Source organism: Magnolia sinica, chromosome 12 (assembly GCF_029962835.1).
Source record: "Magnolia sinica isolate HGM2019 chromosome 12, MsV1, whole genome shotgun sequence".
In the NCBI taxonomy this organism is placed as follows: domain Eukaryota; kingdom Viridiplantae; phylum Streptophyta; class Magnoliopsida; order Magnoliales; family Magnoliaceae; genus Magnolia; species Magnolia sinica.
Genome location: NC_080584.1, coordinates 67,088,529 through 67,105,996, shown reverse-complemented (window position 1 = coordinate 67,105,996; position 17,468 = coordinate 67,088,529). Strand labels below are relative to the sequence as shown.

Sequence of the window (17,468 nt, the reverse complement as noted above, 5' to 3'; positions counted from 1 at the left end):
TACGACGAGCTCACCATATAGATGGACGGTTTGGATATAACACATACCTCATGATAGGACCCACAGAACTTGCTGACGTCACCCAGCCCCCTCTCTCTGGGGAGCAGATTGGCTACTGACAAGTTGAGGAAGGAGACTGCTACTGAAGTGATGTCACCAAGTTCTGTGGGCCTACCATGATGTATGTTTTGTATCCACACCGTCCATCCATCTGGAGAGATCATTTTAGGGTAAGATCCAAAGAATGAGTCACATCCAAAGCTCCAGTGGACCCCACCAGAGAAAACAGTGGGGAGAGTGACACCACCGTTAAAAACTTCTAATGAGGACTGGTTAGGGCGCCGGCCCTAACCAACCCCTCTCTCTCTCTCTCTCTCTCTCTCTCTCTGCGCCTCTCCCTCTACCTCTCTCTGCGCCTCTCCCTCTCTCTCTCTCTCTCTCTCTCTCTCTCTCTCTCTCTGCGCCTCTCCCTCTCTCTCTACGCCTCTCCCTCTCCCTCTACAGTCGAGCTATGTCCGCTGCACCCGTTGGATATATGATGTTCCACAACAAGCGGGTCCCGTCTGCTTCTTCCTACTCCAAGCAGACGTAGGTGTGCAGCCATTTTCGCTTTCCGTTCTCTTCTTTTATCTAATTGATCATTTTCTTGGATTCAACGTGGAATTCCAGTTCTGCTCACGGTCGGATCACATTTACTGCAGTCTGATCTCTATGGATGGAATTCAATGGCATTTCTATAATTTCATCTGTTTTCTGCGTTGACTTTTCAGGAATAAAGTCCTGATATAGGAATGCTGCGGAGATTTGGCTTCTTTTCTGTCCCTGGTTATTGGAAGGACCACCGGTAATGCTGTTGTTCTTATTCAGCTTTGAATGTAAAATCTGATTTTTGGGTTTTTAGTTGTTGGAAATTCTAATGCTATTTCCATAAGATGAATGTATTTGGTCCGATTTGTTTGTCATGGAGAATTGCATTTGTTCAAGTGTCGTGTGTTTTCTTGAATCTCTTCTTCTTCTTTTTTCCCTGCCCATCTGCAAAGAATTCTCTAAGTGAAAACAGAGAGACAAAGGGCTGATATTTGAAAAGGAAAAAAGAATGGATCAGTAGGGTCCCAAATGAATTGGTTTTTTCGAAAAAAAATGCATTAACATATAGTTCCTTTGTTGGTATTATGTTGGGAACCATTGGCTCGGGAGTGATATTAGTGACAAGGTTTGAAAATTGTTGCTATGGTGGTCACCACCAAAACCAGATTCTTTTGTCCGTATCGCCCCGTGTTGGGCTGATACAGCCATATCATTTATATATGAAACTGGTAATGCATGGGGAATAAAGTACCTGTTTCCTATGATACTGTAACCCTTGGTTGGTTGTGCTATAAACTGTAAATTCTATTTTGGGTGCGTTTGGATGCACAATTGATTTGGAATGTGTATGTTCATTTCAATTATAAGAGAATAATGAAATTTTAGTGGTGTTTTCTAGTACTCGTAATGAAGAAAGGTAGGCCCCAAATCGCTGTTGAGTTCCTTTCAAGTCCAACTTAAAGGTAACATATCTGGAATTCAGTTCCTTGTCTCTCAAGATCAAGGCTAAGGGCTATTTACATCTTGGTCATTTCCACTTTATTGAACAAATCATTGCAACTCAATTTAATGTTGCATCTGAACACAGGCTTAGGGAGCTTTCTACACAATGGTTAAAGATGGGTTAGAATTTCTCCACCAATCTGATTTAGTGTTCATGGTACTGCATATGCCAACGTTAACTGATTTTACTTTCCACGGTTACTATAATTGACAGAGATGAGATGGATACACCCTGTTTTATTTATAAAAAAAAAACTGAGAGCATTTCTTTGTGCTTTTCGGAAAAATGAGTGGCTATCAGTTCCCTAATTTGGAGATTGGGATCAAAAGCATGATGTGTTGGATTATTCCATGGACTTTTCATATAACACCAAGGTTCGGTGTCTCCAATCAACTGAGAGCATTTTTATTTTTTTATAATGGTGATGTGGGATGTTTGTTTGTCATCCATAATAGATGGCTGATGTGGGGTGTCTATTTTTTAATTATAGAATGATCAGCACAAATATTGCTTCTTTCTCAATTAAGTAATGTTTGCCTGTTAGAATATTTGAAGTACTCATTTTAAAAAAAAATTAAAAAAAAAAAATTTGATCTAAATTCCAGCCGCTATAGCACTTTCCCATTTAGTAGAAGTTGTTTTCTAGTGATTGGAAACAGTTTTTGACAATTTGAAGTTGTTTTCTAGACATCAACTTTTAGATGAAATTCCTGAAAAAGTGTCGACTTCTTTTATTTTTCATTTTCTTATTTATGTAGTTATTACATGCTTTTATAATTTGGTGGTAGACACTCTCCGGCACATATAATCACAAGACTAAGTTGAAGAATATATCTTTCAGGTTTTGGCACTATTTGCAGGAGCACTATTGGAAAAACAAGTTGTAGTCATATCCCCAAATTTGGTGAGTTGATACTTGTTTGGATGCTTTCCAATTCAATTTTTTATGAGCAACTTTCTTCAAAATATGTCAAATTTAGGAGCGGTGCAATTCAAAAGTGAGTCTAATGAACAACCTGCTTAGATATATGTAAAAACCTCAAATAGAAAAAAAAAGTTCATGCCTCTTTTGGAAATGTGTGGCAAGAGCCCTACTGAGTTTTTGTTAAGAAACACTGAAAAAACAGGGTCTGTTAAAAAAGACAATAGCTGAGCTTTATAATGCCCACATCAATTTCAATCTTGTTGAGAAAAGAAGATAGCTGAGCTTTATAGTCTGTTAAAAAAATGTGCTTGGACAATCTATGATAACTAGACATTTCATTTCAACAAAGATGCAGGATCCAAGACCACTATTGTATTCACATGTTGCATTACAACATGAAACACCCTGGCCATTATCATCTGCACATTGTAGATATTGATGAAAACTATAGTTCCGACAATGACCAGAGATGTATCTGTTTTATCAATGGTGGGAAAGATTGAAAGAAACAAACACACACAAACACAAAGCTCTGCCATATCTAGTTCAGTTGTGTTAAAGGGAGCGCCATGGGAAGTCAAATCGCTTGTTAAGGAAACGAACTCAAAAATGAAAAACTTTGCCTCTTCAGATGGTTACCTCGGGTATTTGTATTTCACGGTTGGTAGCTTCATCAGCTACAACAGAAGGGTTGGTGACAATGCCATTTGTGACTTCTTTAAAAAATGCTTCCTCAGTTGATGACTTTGGAGCAGTAGGGGTCAAGCCAGGAACTAGAACAGGACCTCCATGGCCAATTGGGATCCTAGCTTCTTCCACACTTATCCAGTTCTCATTGTTTACAACTCTTATATTGCTTCCTGCTGCATGCTCTACGAGGTTTGGTTCCTTGGTCAGGTTACCCATCGATTCTTCTGCCAAGATAACCAGTAAATCCCCTGTTGCATTAGCCTCTGATACATTTATCAGATCAGCCAGTGGTTCCTCTGTTACTTTCCGAAGATCTGCATTCTCCCAGTCTTCAGAAATGATGATTGTATTCTCAGTTTACGAAGTCTGGAAACACTGGTTTGGGCTGGGCTGTCATAGAATCTCTCTGTTAATTCGTATGAACTGCATGTATTAGTAAATTTTCAGAAGTTCAAACCCATATATTTAATCATGATTAAATTTCAATAACACATCTAGTGGCTAATTGTAGAATGATTTCTAGCAGAAAGATTGTTCCATCCAAGCCCACCTGCTCAGGTGTGTTTATTTGCACCAACTATCATTAAATATCATGAGCTTTTGTTTGGTTTGCATTCTATAATCTATAATCTATACCTATACCAATAATTTATCTAAACTCAATCTCGTGATTTTAGAACTTGTTGCGACTTGAATTTCAATCCTATTATGAAGCTTCAATTAAACTAAATATGATTATTTTAAAACTGATTTGAAGCCAATTTTGTAGCTGTAATCTAAGAAGCATTCTTATAGCTTGATTTAAACAATCTGTTATGTTTAAGAACATGAAGTGAATTTTGCAGTTTTTCGTTTTGCTGGAGTATGTGCTAGTTTAATTCTTAAAACTGATTTGAAGCCAATTTCACACCTGTAATCCTCTTCTTTACAAAGATACTGGCAGGAAGATGCTCATGAATTCTTCCAGTGCATGCTGGACAGGCTTCACAGTTTCTACGTGGACTTGAAACTGCAAGATGAGCCCCTCATTTTCACATTCTAACAACTTCATAAACCAGATTTTTGGAGGCCGTCTTAGAAGCCAGTTATAAGCTATAACAACAATACGTCGTTAGCCTTTTTTTTAAAAATAAAAAATAAAAAAATTTCTGTACAAGTCAGATATGACCATTATCCAATGTGTGAGATTGCAAACTAACTATTTTTTTTCCTTTGCAATTTTCTTTTGAATATCAGCTTTAAGTTTGCAATTGTGGCCATTATTCAAACTCCTCTGAGCCTCCAATCGATCTCAGTCGTAGACTATAGATCCTCAAAATTTTTCTTGCACCCATCAACTTGGGGAGCTTTTCTTCATTCACAGGAGTATTTTGGACAATCCCAAATTTACCTAGGATTCAGAAATTTTTTCTAATGATTGATATTCGGTATAATCTGGGTAACCATGACAGGAAGTGAGAGATTGTAGCTAATGAATGAGCTTAGAGGCTGAGTCCAAACCACTTTGGACAGGGTATAGGCTGAGCTTAGAAGCCTAGCCTTGAGATTCACACCCAATAGCTAATTGTTATGTAAGATGGACATCAGATAAACAATAGTTGTTAGCCAAAATCAAGCCATTGATTCCTCAATAACTGCTTCCATGTAATGTAATTGCATCCATTGTTTTGTTTCTTGATCCAATGGTATTATGTCATCCAATATAACACTATTCTGTTAGGAACAAATTGAAACATGTGAGGCCTTTCCTGCATAACAAATGGTAAACAATGTTGAAACTAGACCAAGGAAAACTACGAAGGAGCTGACAAGATGAAAACTACAAGCAAAACAGCAATGAAACTTGGCATTTTAATCCTTGAACTTGCATTTCTTTTAACTTCCACACTTCTGCGATCCACATGCTTTGTTGGTAATGTGTGATTTTTATAACCATGCAGGGACTTCCTTTCTCTTTAATGACACTTGAATATTCTGATTTGGCTGGATCCTTTCTTATTGTTTTTGGTTTGTCTGGTGACTCTGATCAGCTTACCTATGGGAGTGGTAGTAATCTTTGTTTGGAATTCAATTCACTTGTGCATCTAAAAGGGACCTAAATCAGCTTAACTTAGTTCGGAAATAGACACAGATACTCTCATTTCTTATTTCCATCTTTCTGATAACATCGTCAATATAGGTTGATTTGGGGTTGCCATTGACACCGGGAAATGTGACTGTTCTCCAGCTCAAGCTAAAGTGAGGAAGACATTTTATACAAATGTTCCTGATGAATATATGCAAGCTATTGAAGATCCGGTTGTCCCAAGTACTGAATTTGGTAATGCATTAGAGAAAGAGCATTACCATGTGAAGGTATTATTTTAGCCTCTGTGGCTACTTTGTTACTAGTTTCCATTGAATAGATGTTGTAATGCTCAAAGGATTTTGTTATTTAATGTAGGTGCTTGACAAGCATGGAGTGACTCTTTCATGCAAATGTTCTACAACAGAAAATGGTAGAAAACTTGAGCTTCATAAGGCAAGTATTACGCCTTCCTCTAGCCAATATTCATAACTAGATGCTATTAGTAAAATGCATGTGCATTGCATTTAGGAAATAACTCAAAGTATGCAAAAGAACAATAAAATCACAGATCGCTCCATGATTTATATGATCGAGGTTAATCTGTGTATGTTGATTGCTCTCTGGGGACCAAAATGTGTCCAGAAATGGATCCATCCACACATGAGTGAACCATTGTTCTTTCCATTGGATGGCATACATGTCAAAAATCCAGCTCATTCATCAGGTAGTATACACTTTGTACATGCCCTGGGCTAAAAACTGATGTTGGTCTGCTAATCAAGGAAAATTATGCTTCTATGAGAAAAATCGTAGTACACTGCACATATACTTAGGCCAAAGATCATCTTGCTCCTTTGTGATAAATGGGTTGGGAATCTTAGAATCAGATTTTTGTGAAGGTTTTAGCATTCTCAACCCCAAGGATTGTGTATGGAATCCGCGAGCACTTGGTTTCTCAACTGGTAATCCTGGTTGGGAGGTTGGGAAATACAGACCGTCAATCCAATGGGCCCTGCTGAAATGTAGGTAAGATTCTCATGTGCTTGTGTAATTAGTGAATGTAGGGGCATCCGCAATTAACAGGAAACAGAATTTCTTGATGAAACAGATCTCTTCAATAAAGTGGAATCAGATATAAAATTTTGGATTCTTAGATTGATATTCAGTCTGGTACACGTTACAGGTTGAATTAATCACAAAGCGGCATATCATCGCAGATACATTATGCCTCGATAAGGATTTCCACCTGAAGCTGACGCTGTTTACTAGGGAGACTTTTGGACAACTGCTAGCCTCCAGGAAAGGATTATATTGGAGACAGGTTCTCGGTTGGTGTAGTTTGGCACAACAAATTTAAGGATTTCAAAGGTAAAATGTTTCTAAAAATTGTTGCTTATTAGTTGTACAGTTTTGCCTGTTTGGCTATATCAGGCTATGCGGTTGCATGGAAAGTTGTATTGATATAAACATTTGTAGCATGGAAAATGGACATTTATGTGCATTTATAGTCTGAAAACATTAAATACTGTTAAATGTTTTATTGGTATTGTGCTGATTATTGTCTTGATGAATGTTAAATGGATGAAACATGCAAGCACATGTTTAATCATTGATTGATTATGATATTATTAAACAATCGTGTGAATTATTTTTTTAATGACTATCAGGTGTAAGATTTTAAAAAAAAAAATACAAACAAATCTGGCATTTTTTAAAAAATAAGCAGCTATTTTAGCGACGGACCAAACCCGTCGCTGTCCTCAATTAGCGACGGACCTTATCCGTCGCCAATACTTTTAAAGACAATTTGGCTGGTTTATTTCGAATTTCAGTGACGGATTTTATCCATCGGGAAAAAAAAAACGACCTAGTAAACAACGACGGACGAAATTCGTCATTTATTTGGTTTTACGACGGATTTCGTCCGTCGCAAATCCACGAATTTGGCGTAGTGTCATAGTGGATTGGTTGTAACCCAAAATGCATGTTGGATGGATGATCCTAACTATTTCACCAGAAACATCATTAGGGAAAGGGACTAAAAATTTTTTGTTTAATGTTTCACTTTTGATGAATAAAAGTCTCTTGCCTATAAATTAGGATAATTTGGTGTGGTTTTTCTTGACAATTAACAATCCATGCATGTTGGAGTCCTCGAATGAGCAGCCTAGATATAAATTTGAGGGGATGGCGATAGGCCAGGTTGGCCCATCACTTTTGCATTTCAACTCCATCAGTTGCTGTGTTGAAGAACTGGAGCTCGGTAGACATTAGTAAGCAAGAAATTTTGTAGATGGTTTGTGCATTTTGAGCTCTTGTTCCTTGTGAGTCTAAGACTAAATCATTATGATAAGTGTGTTTCCTATTAACTTGCTCAAAATATTTGTCAGTCAAGTCGACTATTGGTTTATGCAAGAAAATATCTGACATGGTGCCATTTTGTTTCTACATATGGTTTCCTTTTCAACTTTTTTCATTGCCCCTGTCTTGGCCGAGCTCACTAAAAAATTGCTTGATGTTATTTTTCTAAAGGTAGATGATGTCAACGAATTGAAGGTAAACTCCATCCCTTCTCTTTGCAATCAGATGAATATTATTCTTATCCTCATATTATTTTCTGGTGCAATGTGTTCTGTGCTATGAATAATTCAACAATGACTGTAATATTTTCCATGGGTAAAGGAGGGTTGATACAGGTAAGCAGCCAGTCATTAAAACCTATCAGAAAAATCATAAGAAGCCGACCCTTATTAGCTAGGAGAAGGCTATGATCTGATGAGATCATTCGATAAGCCACTTATCATTTTTCTGCCTTGCCCATTCTATTTTGGATTCTCTCTACCGAAAGGAAATCACTCCTCACCGAAGTTGTCTTACCATTCAATATCCTATTACGCCATTGAAAGATTTCATTAGACTTCTTGTGAGGACAGCTTCCAATGATATTCCCCAGTGATAGATCTATTTTGTCGAGTACTATGCAGGTGAAGGTGGTTGTGTTCAAGATCTTGAAGGATCAAAATGCTAGTGATCCAGACTTTGGACAGATTTGGGCCAATTGTCAAAATGGAATGCTTGTTAATTTCTTGGTGCAGGAAGGTTTCTTATTTTACCTTGAAACTAATGGTGTTTTATGGAAATACAAATTTTATGTTTGGAATTTGGATGATATATCTGATTTGATTTCCTTTTCTTATGTAGACTTACCTTCTCAAATAGGTTGGTTAGTTTAGGGCTTTCGAGAAATGGGTATATCTAGTTTTGGATGTATGAGTTAATCAGGCAATTAATTATTATTATTAATTTTTAAAAATTTTATGAGAAACACCGACGGCTAATACCATCGGTGAATGGACGTCAGACTTGAATGTTGGAAACGTCGACGACAAACCGTCGAAAACGCCGACAATTTTGTACATCGCCCTCAGCCGTCAGAAATGCTAACCGTAAAAAATGCTGATGGCTAAAACCGTTGCCTTCAGCTATTAGAAACGCCGATGGTTAAGCGTCAAAGATGCCGATGCCCCCTTTCCTGACGGATTGTCCGACAGCAAAAAGCCGTCGGGGAAGGTCATTGCCGACGGTTTTTAGCCGTCGGCGTTGCCTTTTTTTTGGTAGTGTTGGGATTGTCATTTAAGCACTCATGTAATTATACTTATGTGATTGATTGGTTAATTATATATAAGCATGATTAGATGAATGCTAAGATTAGAATAGTTAACAAACTCATACACATGTACACTATCGTTTGTAGACTGGTTGCTTGATTAACATATCTATTATAGTCTATGTGATTGGTCCATTTATTAGCTTGGAAGTTTTAGATTTAATTATCTTACTTAGTTTAAATTGGCATACTAGTTTAGGCAAGCAATTGTGTCTTAAAATGTATAAATTTTATTTGGTCCTAATTAATCACCCCTATATAAAACATAGCCATTCATTCCTTAGCTTTTCCAAAGCTTTTCCAAGCTTTCCCATATATGCATGGTATTTTTCCATGCAATTTCAATTGGTATAAGAGAGGGTATCACTTGAAGAGGTTAACCGTCTTGAGATGATCTAAGGACCTTAAGAGTGATATCTACCCAAGAAGGGTGTGCCGTCACATGACTCCCTTATTTTGATAAGTCTAACTACGCCTATTGGAAGGTTAAGATGATAACCTTTCTATGATCCCTTGGCCTTATGGTTTGGGCAATTGTTGAATAATGATGGACTATGCTTATCGAACAAGTCATGATTAATGGTAAAACTATTAGTGCTCTCAAATATAAATCCAACTGGAGTGCCGATGTGAAAGCGTGGTATACTTATGATGCCAAAGCTCTTAATATTATTTACTATGTAATTTTCCCTATAAATTTAAATGTATTTACACATGTAAAATAGGTAAGGAATCATATATTGAAAGTCACCGATGAGGGAACTTACACAGTAAAGGGATCGAAGCTTCAACTCTGAGTGACCCAATTTAAAAACATTAGAATGGAAGAGTCAGAAACTTTCATCGAGTTTTATTCTAAACTTAATGATATTCGTAACTCTATGTGAGGTTTAGGAGAGAGGATCCTGAATAGTCGTATATGTAAGAAAATACCTAAATCCCTTCTGAATGGGTTCACTCCTAATATAACCTCGATAGAAGAGTTTAGTAATATAGATGTGATGAATATAGAACTCTTTAGTTCAATACAAACATATGGACCAAACTTCAAAGCCCCCTTTAGAGGAAAGAAACTAACCATTATTAAAACAACATTTACATAGGCTTAAGATTATTGAATTTGATAATGATAGTGATGATAAGGATGAGAATGTGAATTTTGAAAGAAAATTCAAGAAATTCTTCAAATTGAATAGGGGGAGAGTTTTGATTAGAGGGACAAGATGGTTAAGAATTACAAAGATAAATCTGTTAAACAACCTAAGCAAGTCCAATGTACAATTGTGAGGGTTATGGACATATTGACATTGATTTCCCTATAAAAGTAAAATCCAAAGGTAAGGCTATGACAACATGTAATGATATAGAGGATTCTGAATCTGATGCAGGAGACTTCTCTAGTGATGATGACCTTCGATACTTATATGTTCTTATTGTCACGCCCCAAACTCGAAAACCGGGATCACAGAATTCCTGATCGTCGAATCCAGCGCCGATAGCCTCCGTAGTACCCCATTCTCGACTCCCAGCACCTATATGCCAAATTCCGATCCTGGGATCCTACAAGGAGGATTTTCAATATAATTTTTTTTTGAAAAGGAGCATAACCACAAGCATAACCAAGTCACAAAACAATATCACCATATATCCACTATAATAAACCATTTGGGTACAATGCGGAAAGGGAATATACAGGTATAATGAAATTTCAGAAAGATCGCCGCACACTCCCGCTTCAGTGCTGCTGCGTCCTAGCATCACTTGCATGCAACGGTCGTGGATAAGCTTGCAACGAAGCTTAGAGGCTCTGTGTGTGTGTGCGTGCAATGCATATGCCAAACAAATAAATATCAGAGTAAGCGAAAATACTGGCAAGTCCATGAATGATATCAACCATACCAAGGCTATGCGATGCAAGGCCCACGTGGCCAAATGTTATATGCAAGATGCAATGCAAGCATGTCAATCCTCATCGAGTCCATATGTCAATATAGTTCATCTCTGGAACATCACCGGGATCTAGTACACTCCACATTGGCTACCGCCTCCCTAGCCCACAACCAGCGAGTGAAAAAGACCTAACTATCCGCCTAACCACTAGTCTGCCAACACCTACCCAGCTCATCGATAGTGGACCCATTTACGAGCTGGTCAGACTTGGCCTAGCTTACAGCCCCCTCACTCGGGCGGATAAGGTCACACCCCCTTCGCAATCGACTATAACACAGTGGGAGACGCGGCCTACTGGTATTCGACACTCGTGCGCTCATGTATCCACCCGGTCTAGACGTTTGAGCATCTCCTAGTACTAAAAGGGTTCTGGGACTTTCATCTAAGGACATCCTAAGCGTCCACAGTATTAGAACCAAATATTTTCGGTATCCAATCTGACCATCCATGATATGCCTATGGAGGCCACAACCCTGATATCACTAAGGCGTCAAGTGATCATGTCACATAAAAAGCGAGATGCATGAGTCATACCATCCAGTCATGCATCAAACCTGTGCGTATCAAGCGATCATGTGGGGCAACTCCGTCTCACAAGGAGTCCTCTAAATAACTTAGCCCAATGGCAAATGCTATGATCAATCATTCCTTCCAACAGGCATACAAATGATGTGTATAGGCATGTATCATGATGTTATACTAAGCATGTTCTCAGTGTGTCCTACTAGACTAAGTACACTAGCATGATTATCAGATATAAACAATAATCGGCCTAAATACATGGTGGGGTCCACAGAGGGACGACGGATCTAGCCCAAACATCCAGATAGGCCCTCAATAGTGGATATACCAAACCTGATACTACATATTCTTCCATCTACGGCAAGGGGTGATGATGTACTAAACAGTGGATGTACCAAACCTGATACTGCATATTCTTCCATTTACGGCAAGGGGTGATGATGTACTCTCCTATAAAAAATGGATGACCTAGTCATCATACTTACATCAAGAATGGGCCTCATGGGTGAGTCTAATGGTTATACAACAAGGTGAGTTGAGAGGGAAAAATTATGTGTAACAAGTGGGCTTCCTCACCTTCTCTTATCATATAATAAACTGGGCCTTCTTATGAGGCCCGATCCGTACACAAGGTGGGCTCCACGGTTTGGATAATTCCTATAAGGTATGGTAGAAAGCACCATCATCAATAAGGGCCCAATGGTTTAGGTTAGCCCAATGGGTATCACTAACATCAGTGGGGACCCAACGGTTTGGGTTAGCCCAATAAGGTAAGGGTGTAAATGGGCTTTAACAATGGGCCCTAGGGAAGTTTACAACTGTGGACATTTAACCACCATTGTCTCCTAGTGTGTTGTCCCCTTGGGGTTAGAATCTGAATCACAACGGGGGCACATAGCCCTTACACTATCTAGAAAATAAATAGATAGTGCATATACAGCACACACACCATGGTGGGCCTCTCAAGGCAGCCCCTTATTGGGCATATAACATATACATCACGATGTGCCTCTCAGGGCAGCCCACGACCCTATAATGGATGAATAGTGTATATATAACACACACGTCATGATGGCTTTGCACAAATGGATAGTGTGTGCATAACACATGCATCATAGCGGGCCTCACAAAGCACTAATGGGCCCCACAAATGCTGGACAACATGAATATAAAATACATACATGAAGGTGGGCCAATTGCTGGACATATAGCCCACTAGCCTGGGGGCCTACTGGATGTCCAACGAATGGACGATCTGGATACATACACCTCATGGTGGGCCTACACATTACAGATGGGCCTCACCGATGGACAACGAGGATATATAATACATACAGCATGGTGGGTTGCCTGCTGGACGGCTAGCCCACCAGCGGCTGGGCCTGCTGGGCGGTTAGCCCTGCTCGGCCGCTAGCCCTGTTTAGGCGTCCCATAGATGGATAGCCTAGATAAAACACATACATGGTGGGTCCCATTGGATGTGGGTCATCCAGGAGGTGGGCCAAGCCCAAACTCCACCCAACAAGTGGGCTGCTGGACGGCTGGTAGTCCCTGCTGCTAGACGGTCTGGCAGCCCCTATTGCTAGACGGTATGGATAGAACACATATATGGTGGGTCCCACTGGATGTGGGCCACACAAGGAGTGGGTCGACTGCTAGGCCTGGGTCCACGAACATCATAGAGGGCCTAAGAAGGTGGGTCAGCTGCTGGACGAGCAATCTAGCAGCGCCCTGGCCCAGCTGGGTGTTAGATTTACTTCATTCCCATGCCCATGGCCTGGAATGATAGGAAAATTGGATGGGCAGTGAGGATATAATGCATACATCAGGGTGGGGTCCACGCATGAGGGCACGTAGCTGGGGATTCATCTGATATTTTAGTTTTTTCCCTTCATTTGGGCCTGTGTGACTGACCAGTCACACGGGCCACAAACTGAGCAGCAATGTGGCCCCGTCTATGGATAGCAGGTTGGTCCACTGAATGGACAACGTGGATAAAATACATGCTCATCATGGGTGGGCCTTCAACAAGGAGAGAGAGGGATAGAGAGAGAGAGACGTATGGTGGAAGGGAGCTCTGCCACTATGAGCTCCCTTTGAGCTATAATACATACATTAAGATGGGCCCAAAACATATGAGCCCTCAAATAAGGAAATCAAGGTGGGGATACCATCCCCACCACAAACTCAAGGTCTAGATGACCTCTTGCAAGACGGACATCAAATAAAACGTCATGGTGGGGTCCATGGAGAATGACCCTATCATGGGTTACACATGCATATCATGGTGGGCCATTGGCCACACCTTGGGTCCAAATTGGGATCCCTACCATTAACCGGTAGACCCCACTTGTCCCATACATCAAAATCAAGATCTAGACCTATGAACACCCATCTATTGCTCTCCTTAGATCTTCTCTTCTCTTGGTTGCTAGGGAATAGGTAGAGAATGAGATGGGATGGAGTGAAATGAGAGTGTGTGTAAGAAGAGATGGGATGGAAGAGATGGGTTAAGTTAACTTTTGGGATAAGAGGGGATGGGTTACTTATTTTGGTGGGAAGAAAGGCATGGGCTAGTCATCAGTGGCACTTGACTAGTTAATGGGAAGGGATGGGTAGAGATTCCTCTCTCCCAAATGGAATCTCTTGGGATTCGCAATGCGCGTTGTTTTTTCTTGAAATATACGCGGGCCCACTACTCCTAGTCTGGGTATCACATTGGTGTATAAGACATGGCATTGGAATAGTGGCGACAGTGCGGTTGCTAGGGTATAAGTTTAGGGTCAAGTCAACTTGGATATTTGGGATTCAACTTAAGGTCGTATGCATTTATTGTGTATAGGTCATGGGTCGTCGAAATTCGATGGAGAGGATCGCGGGAGTTGGTAGAATGGTACGGTACAAGGATACGGGCCTTATACTTATGGCATGGACCATGGTAACCCTTCTTAGAGACTTAAGAGACCATAACATCTTAAATTGTAAATTAGAGGATCAAGCCTCAATTGTGTGAGCCCTATTTTAAAATTTGAGGATTTTACCCTCATTTTATGCTTAATAGGTTTATTTGAAGATTTGTAGCCCTATTCATCTTGATAATTTAAGCTTTAAAAGTTGTTTAATGTTGATATCATATATTGTTAGCTTAGTTTATCTTCGGTCAGTTCTATTCCTATTAGTATAACTTTTGAATGACCATAACATATATACTCCATGTTTTAATATTCATATGCACTCTATTCCCTTGTTAGTATGTGCCTTATAAATGGTAAATCCATGACTTATAGAGTTATTCCATGCTATGTTTTTATTGGTATATCTATTGGAATCAACTTTGTCGAATATTGATAAAAATGAAGAGAAAGATCAAGTCCCACCAAAATAAGTTTAATTCTATTTTATAAGATTAGTTTGTTGTTGTTGAAATTAATGAAGAAAAGGGGAGCAAGTATGGAGAAGATTGCAGTTTACATGCCTTGTTCATATCAAGTTGTAAATCATTTGTAATTTGATATGTAACATTTTAAGTTGTTTTAGTGTGTCATTGGTATAGACCATGACATTGTATAGGTTAGGTTTTTGTCATGTAACTGATAAAGGGAGAGATTGTTAGTACACTAATTTATGCATCGTTTTTCTCAATCACATGAGTTTGTATGTCATGTAGTCAGTTTAGTACTTGGAAGCTGAAGACCGAAGAAAAGAAGACATGACCATCAAGGAGTAAAGAACATGTATATGAGGTGCCTTGGTAATCCTAACCATTAATACAAAACAACCTTTGAACATCTAGATGATCCTAACCTTATAGGTAAACCTTGTTGATCATGCTTTAGGCTTAGAACCAAATTTCAAATATGATAAGGGTAAAAGATGTGCTAATTTACTGTAAAATATATAGCCTAAAATAACCCTTTTTTGAATGGTCCTAAATCCTATTGACAGGTCGCCGATGGGTTTCAATGGCATCGAAAAACCACTCGATTTACTCGAAGAAACAGTCTAGCAACCCAATAGATATATTTCTAAAATTTCTCAATGGGATTGATAGTGTGCTCGATCCCATCAACAAAGCCATTAACTAGCCGTTTTATAACATTTGGAACATGATTTCATAAAAAAGGCATTCGGTTTTTGTGTATCTTGATGGGTTTTGGTGCAATAGAAGCTTATGAGATTTTTTACTCATATCATATATCCTTAGCTTCTAAATCTATGAGATCTAAGTCATCTTCCTTATAATTAATCATCATTTGAAAGAGGATTTCAACTCAATGACGAATATGACCTTGATCTCCACCTTTTTCTAGAAATTAAACTTGAACGCATAGTAAAATCCTCATCTAAATCATCTAGAACACCCATCCAGGTGAACTCCTTAGAAATTACAACATTCTCATGTTTTGTAGGAGATTCACCCAACTTCCCATCACCTTGGTCACCTCAATGAAGCATCACACGCAAGGTGTTTGATCTTTGAGCTGAAGCATTGGCAAGCATCGACATTAATGATCAGGGGAGGAAAAGGGGAAATGATAAAGCACGGAAGAGCATTGCATCAAAAGGAATTGATTCGACAAATAAGTTTCAATTAGCGAGTCCATACTCTCTTTCCTTGTGTAAGATTGAGGATAATAGTTTTTAACCCAAACTCGATAGGTTCTTGTGTAGGACCTAGGCTCTTGTGTAGGATTGAATTCACCAGACATGAATGCATATATGTAAGTCTCCATGCGAGCCTCTCGTAGTAGGAAACATAGGTCTTTGGACTAGGACTGAGGTTGTTGATTAGGCGATATAAAACAAACTAAAGTCTCTTGTAGGAGCTTCTAGTGGAAGTGTATACTTGGTTCTTGTGTAGGACCATGCTCCATGTGTAGGGTTATAAAGGTTAGAGGTGAACCTGATTTAAAACATCCGACAATGAAATCCGGTACACTCAAGGAGAGTGCATCCACCAGGAGGGGAGTAGGTAAATTGAATCACACTACATGCTCATGTTTAGGAATGTTATTTGAGCACTTTTCTTATTATGCTTGTGTCATTGATTTGTGAATTATATGTATGCATGATTAGATGAATGATAGGATTTGAATAGGCAGCACATCCCGTACACATATACGCTATTATTTATAAACTAGTTGCTTGATTAGCATATCTATTATAGTCTATGTGATTGAACCCTTTATTAGCTTGGAAGCCATACAGTTAATTGCTTTAGTTTAAACTTAGCAATTGTATGTTAAAATGCATTAAATTTATTTAGTCCTAATTACCCCCCCCTCAAATATGGCCATTCTATCCTTATCTCCGCCAAGATTCCGTGCACATACATCGTATCTTTCTACACAATTTCATTTTGATCTCTTACTCATCATGTCTTAGATCGAAACTTAAATCCCCAAGTTAGCTCTCGTTGGGGGACTGTGGAAGCAAACCCCAATTTTGAATCACATGACAATAAGCATCCCCAAACAAAGCATGCTCAAGTACACACAAATTTTACGTGGAAAAACTATCGTGATAAAAAAGTATAGCATAAAGCAATAATGATTAATTGAAAACGATAAGTACAAGAGATAAAAGAACTTACAATTAAGAAAACATTCAATTTCTCATCTCCAAACCCTAGAACCATTTAAGACTTTATTGGAATACCCAAATCCCACAATTACACATACATATATAGCATGACACTCGAACATGCTCAAAATGTCAAGAAGGTTTACAAGTATTTCTGAATATTGTCGATCGATCGACCTAACATCGATCAAGACTATACAAAACTGTCTGGAGAATAATCTGTATAATTTGGAGTTCATTCGATTGATCGACCAGGGTGGGCGATTGATCGAACCCATGTTGCATGTACAAATTAAAGACATCTCACAACACTTATTGACATGTTGGATGGCAAATACAAATTCCAATGGCCCCCAAGAAGTTTTTAATGATGGATATTCAATCACCACTGCTTCTTATATTGTGGTCCACCTAAGATTCGAATCTGCTTCATTTTTGGAATCATGCTCTAAAATAAGCCATCAAAACGGAT

General features: G+C 38.9%; 1 long non-coding RNA gene across 1 annotated transcript; it reads left to right on the top strand.

Annotated features, from left to right (window-relative positions):
- Positions 1-410: 410 nt before the first annotated feature.
- LOC131221572 (uncharacterized) lies at positions 411-3,570 on the top strand. The gene is made up of 3 exons (XR_009159427.1): positions 411-592; positions 771-844; positions 2,433-3,570. It is a non-coding gene; the product is annotated as an uncharacterized LOC131221572 (long non-coding RNA).
- The last annotated feature ends 13,898 nt before the right edge of the window (positions 3,571-17,468 follow it).